The sequence below is a fragment of the Lactuca serriola genome, chromosome 2 (genome assembly GCF_051521515.1).
Source record: "Lactuca serriola cultivar US96UC23 chromosome 2, Lser_US96UC23_V15, whole genome shotgun sequence".
NCBI classification, from domain to species: Eukaryota; Viridiplantae; Streptophyta; class Magnoliopsida; order Asterales; family Asteraceae; genus Lactuca; species Lactuca serriola.
In genome coordinates this window covers 176,740,778-176,747,098 of record NC_136409.1, presented here as the reverse complement: position 1 = coordinate 176,747,098, position 6,321 = coordinate 176,740,778, and positions in this window count along the sequence as shown.

Genomic DNA, 6,321 nt, shown 5'->3' with positions numbered 1-6,321 from the left:
GGTGCCATGTGTCGACTCCTGGTTTGCCAGTTTTTTTTTTTTTTTTTTTTTTTTTTGTAAAATTCATGAATTTCGCATATAAACTACATTTCTGATGGATTTCATACCCACGCATAGCTATCGACAAGTACTACAACTTTCATTTAGACTTCATCAGCTAGTTTTCACTTTATTTTTCATGATTCAATTGGAGGAGGTTCACACGGTAAATAACATTGTGAAATTCATAACTTCTTCATATGGACTCCATTTCCGATGTTCTTTATATCATTGCCCTCTTATTGAGGAGTACTAAAATTTCCATTTAGATTGTTTCGGCTAAAAGTCAATCGATTTTCATTTAGATTTCTATGTTGCATACTGTTGTATTGTGTCGCACTCGAAACTTCGAAAAATCATAACTTCCTCACGTGAAGTCAGATTTGGCGTTCTTAATATTGATGCATGGGTATTGACGAACACTATGACTTTTGTTTAGATCATTTGTCCTAGTTACGCCTTTGTTTTTAATTTTAATTTTAGCCCTATTTATTAAGTTTTAACATACGTTTTTACAAAAATATTATATACACATAATATTTGTTCAATTTTGACACTAATGACATATAAACAAATATATTCAAATAATTCTATTTTATTTATTCATAAAGGATTACAATATTCGACCAACGTGAATACAAATCTTTATAATTAACGCCTAGCGCGAAACACGAGTGTTACAATTATCTCCTCCTTAGGATGATTCCGTCTTGGAATCATGCATCAGCAAACAAAATTGAATAACAACTCGTCATGTCACTTTCTATCTCCCAAGTAAGTTTCGGCCATGATGTATATTTCCATTGTACAAGCACTAAGTCAACCATCTTACGTCATAACTTCTTTGTTTTATGGTCAACAATTGCTTCAGGCTCTTCAATAAACCTCTTGTTTTCATCGATTATTAACTTCAAAAGTGGAATCATATCGGGAACGTCTCCCAAGAACTTCCTCAAGTAACAAACATGAAAGGTGGTGTGGATACCTTCCAGTTCGGATGGCAATTCCAGTTTGTAGGCTTAGTTTGCAGTTCTTTAAAGCACTTTGAACGGTCCAATAAGCATTGGACTCAGCTTCCTACGTTTCCCAAATATGATAAGTCCTTTCCACGGAGAGACTTTAAGCAATACTTGGTCTCTAACTTCAAAAGTCATCGATTTTCACTTCCTATCTACACAACTCTTTTGACGGTTATGAGCTGCTACCATTCTTTCTGTGATCACTTTCAATTTCTCGGCGGTCTGATGGACGATATCAGGCCAGCCTCAATCCAAAAAGATGGCGTTCAACATTTATGTCCATACAACACATGATAAGTCGAGTGGTACTTTTTTTTGTATGAAAATTAAACTAATGGTAGATGTTCATCCCAACTAACCATGAATTCGAAGGTACATGATCGTAACGTATCCTCCAGTGTTTCAATCATTATTTTACTTTATCCATCAGTCTATGGATGGTAAGTTGTATTCAAACACAATTTTATACCCATATATGCTACAACATCATCTCACAGCGGAAACGCTATCACAACCACATGCACCACCATACATATCATTACCACCACAATTCCCTTATACACACTATCAAGCATATTGGCCCCTCAACATCAGCAAACCTATACTTTGCAAACTACACCAGGGACTAGACAATGTCGCATACCCGGTAAACAGCGCTGACGGAAAATAACGGTGGCCAGAGGAAACTTTTCGGGAATGGTAATGGAGGCATGGTTTTGAGGTCCGACAACTCACCTCTAGCAAGAAATATACAAGACTACAAATTGCCGTCAGGAAAAAACATACCAGAAATTTCAAAGTATGATGGAACAGGGGATCCCGACGATCATATTGAAAGCTACAAGTGGATGATGGATGCTTACTATTTAGACAAAAAGTACCGGTGCATTTTCTTCCCCATTGTCTTACCCGAAGAAGCAAAATTATGGTACAAATGTTTAGCAGCAGAAAGTATACACGATTTTAATCAATTAAAGGAAGAATGTGTCAAAAAATTCATTCAACAAAGAAGATATACGGCGGATGCACAAGATATTCTCAGATGTAGACAATGAGAATATGAGTCTTTAAGCGCTTTCGTGTGTCGCTTCAATAAAGCTACACAGAACACACCTGAAAAAGCATATAATTTGGTGATCATTCAATTCACATACGGGTTACATGCAACAGGAAGCCACAACATGAAGCAGGAAAGAGTCCATCGGTAAATGAAGCAGGAAGAGGTGGCATCAGAAAAGTTGAAAACTGACTAGGGTGAAAATCTTAATAATAATCGCACACCATACACAAGTGTCCATACCTAAGAAAGTGTGAAGTACCAAAATACAAGGCACCCTTGTCCAAACTATTTCCTCCACCAGAGTCGTAGCCCCACAATAATAAGGAGTAATGGTCAAAAGGAGGTGTCAACGGTCGGTGAGAATAAAAAGACCGGAAGGGGAAAGACAGGAGAAAAACTAGGAAATAATGACCATGGAAGGTACTATGAATTTCATGAATCAATGAGGAACGGCACCATCGAATGCACCATGATGCGTCGTGAGTTTCAAAACATAATACAATTAAGACAGTTGACCAAGCTGATAAATGGACTTTAGTCCAAACACCCAGAATGTAAACAGGGAATGTGAAGACTACATGTTCATATTTGATTAATGGGACTATTTCAATAACAATCACAAAAGGGTTAAATCCATTATAATCGGAGGGTTCATGGGCAAGAATTGTAAACGACATCTATGTCGACAGTGGAAGTTCCATCGACGTCATGTGTAAGCATTTCTACAAACAGCTGCCAGGATATGTACAGAAGAAGGTCGAGCCACCCGAGAACCACTTGACTAGTTTTCCCAGCGATAATGTCTGGCCAAAAGGTACGATCATGCTATGTTAACCCTAATAGATCACCATAATAGCATAAACAACAAGAATAACGGTCATTTTACAGGCCGCTTCCTTAAACACCCCTTATAGACTAGCTTCGTGAATGAGACCTACTAACGGTAAGACTGACATTTACTTATACATATATAATGTTAAACTTTTAATTCTATATAGTATAATGGTGTATTTTATAAATTTTAAAATACCAAGTGGTTTAATCTATTAACAAATTAAACTTTTAATTTGATTAATCTTAAACCATATTATTATGGATTTATTAATTATCTCTTTTAATTAAACTCTTAATTAATTTAATAAAATCCATAGGGGTGTAATTTGAACTTTTCAAAAATACTAGGGTTTTAGAATTTAATATTTCAAAATTAATACCTTTTAAATAAATTTTAAATTCCAAAAATTGAGGACAAATTTTGAAACCTTTCAAAATATTAGGGTTTAACTATTTAAATTTTAGAAACTAAAACTTTTAAGTTCAAATTTAAACTATAAAACCTAAGGGGTGTAATTTGAAACTTTTCAAACTTACTAGGTTAAATATTTGAATCAAAATAATCCTATATTATCCATATTTAACCAAATCCATCAACTTTGATGAAGATATCCATACCAATCTTAAAAAATCGAATTTTGGCAAGAAAAACAAGTTTTGGTAATTATCCCAATCAAAATCTGGCCAGAAAATCAAAAATCCCGGCACCAGCACACCCAACTCGTCGAGTCCACTATGGAACTTGTTGAGTTCATGCAACTCGTCAAGTCCATACATGGACTCGACGATTCAGCCAGCAAAAAATTTCGATTTTTGATCTTTGGCAGTTCACTTTTGCATCTATTCAATAGTAAAACGAACTAGGCTCTGATGCCACTGTTGGGTTATGAGCATAACATCATTCCTATAGTGTACATGCAACCCTAATTGCTTTGATCTAGGTTTTCTAACTTGAACATACAACATTGAATACCAAACCAAATAACCCTATGACTAGCATACATATTTCGAAATTGACATATGATTAGGGTCAGAAACTTTACCTCTTTTGTTATGTAGCAATAACAAGTTTAATCCTTCTTGATCTTGACTTCTGAAAGTCTAGTGCCCCAATTGTTGCACCTCTAATGGAGTCATAAACACTCAATGCAATAAGATGACATAGGAGAGAAGAAGAATTCGGCTAGGGCTCTCTTGAAAGACTTAGTGGCCGGAAATCCTTAGTAGAGGGTTCCTTATATAGTTGTGGCTGCTAGGGTTTTCAGGTGGAAACCCTAATACCTGACTTAAGCAACAAGCAACCCATGAACTCCTTTCCTTAGAGCCCATGGACGAATTCTATAAGGCTTTCTTATAGAAATTCGTCCACTCAACTAAATGGAGTCCATCAGCCCATTTATGCAACTATCAATGATTTGAATAACAGTCCCTCAATTATTTAATCAGTCTCTTTTGACCACTAAATTAATTCCAAATTAATTTCTGATCAATACTAATTAAATAATATGATTTTCAAAATAATATATTAATCTTGTAATATATTAATAAAACCATTTAGAGTACCAATTTATTATCCACATAATAAATTCTACTCTCTCTCTCTTTCTCTCTCTCTCTCTCTCTCCTATTGTCATCCTATCAAGTTGCATGAGTGAAGGCAACCCAAAAGGACCATGATCATAATGAAATCAAGTATATACCAAAAATAGTTATGGGCTTAGACACCTATTCCAACACATTCTTTGTTAGGGTATGTGATTTCTGCTAAGATTGGGCTTTGATAACAGTGTTGGTTGGAGATCGCTGGTGTAAGAGAACTTCTCATTCTGAATTGGAATTCAGGAAGTTCGGGCAGGATCGACTGGTGTGGCGGATGAGGTAGTAAGGAATGATTTAGAGGATGAAATCTAATTTAAGTGCGGGAGAGTTGTAATACCCTGTTTCGGGACATTCCTTGATTCAGGGCTCATGGATTGTATTTGATCATGTAAAGGCTTTAGGCATTGAGGAAGTAAGGTTTGGACCTTACTGAGGGTTGATAATATTGGTTGTGAGATCTAAGCCATTGATTCGTGTGCAAGAACCAAAAGATAAAATAGGAAAAGTTATACATTAGGTTTCTTTCATGGATTATGGTTTTTAGTTGGACATGTGTTAAGCTAAAAGTAAATAGATAGAATTATGGGGTTCGTCAATACATTTCTGTACATATAAAGAACACCACAATCGGAGTTAAAACGAAGAAGTTATGGATGTTTGAAGTTGAGCTAGAAGTTTGGGGTTTTTCCTATGCAGGGCGTAGCTTGCTTAATGTTGATCGCGTTTTTAATGAGCTACACATGGTGTAACTTAGGTTACATAGGGCGTAATTGTTATTGACAAAAACCCTAATCCTAAGGTTTTGAACCATATTTAAGGGCTCTAACTTCTTGTAACCCTTCCTATCACCATCCTCTGTCACCTCATATCGTTCTTTTGAAACCCTAGCCACCAATTATGAGTTTTGGAAGCATTAGAGCATCTCCAACCCACTTCCATTCTCCATTTCCCCCATTCTTCTCCAACCCTCCCCCATTTATTCCCCTATTTTGGGGGATATGAATAGTATTACACCAAATATGGTGCTATACTATTCATTTCTCCCAAAATGAGGGTGAACTTTGCGTTGTCGGTTTTAGTCCCTATGTTATATATTTATACATTTTTAGTTCATTTTTACCTACTAATTATAATTTAAATATAATATTTAATACTAATATTTTGTTATATATTAAATTATATTAATTAATTATAAATATAAAGTTTGTTTTTTGTTCATCAAATTCATATAAAAATTTAAATACATATTGACATTTTAAAAAACGATAACGTGTTTTACAAAATCTTATATTTAAGATATATATTACATACGATAATATATGCTATTAAACATGTAATCAACCTATATATTACAATAATAATCTAATAAAAACCAACAAGTGACAATACTATTATTTATTTATTTAATATTTATTTAAAAGTGTGTATGTGTAATATTTTTATAAATGCATGTATAATATTTATTTATAAGTTTATTATAAATATAATCTTTTGTATTTCATATTAATGTAATGAAAAAAATATAGATTATATATTTGTTAAAACTAAACTAGTAGAGGGGTGTGTTTGACAATCTATGTAAGTTGGAATAAAGGAATATACTTTTTGGGGGTAAAAATAAGGTAAAAAAATGGAGTAGGGTTGGAGATGAAACACTATTTACCCCCTTTTTTACTCCATTTTTTGGGGGAAAAAAGGAACTGGGTTGGAGATGGTCTTAGTATGACTTTTGTGGGCATTCTTAAAGGAGTCCACTGGAGAAGCAAGTGT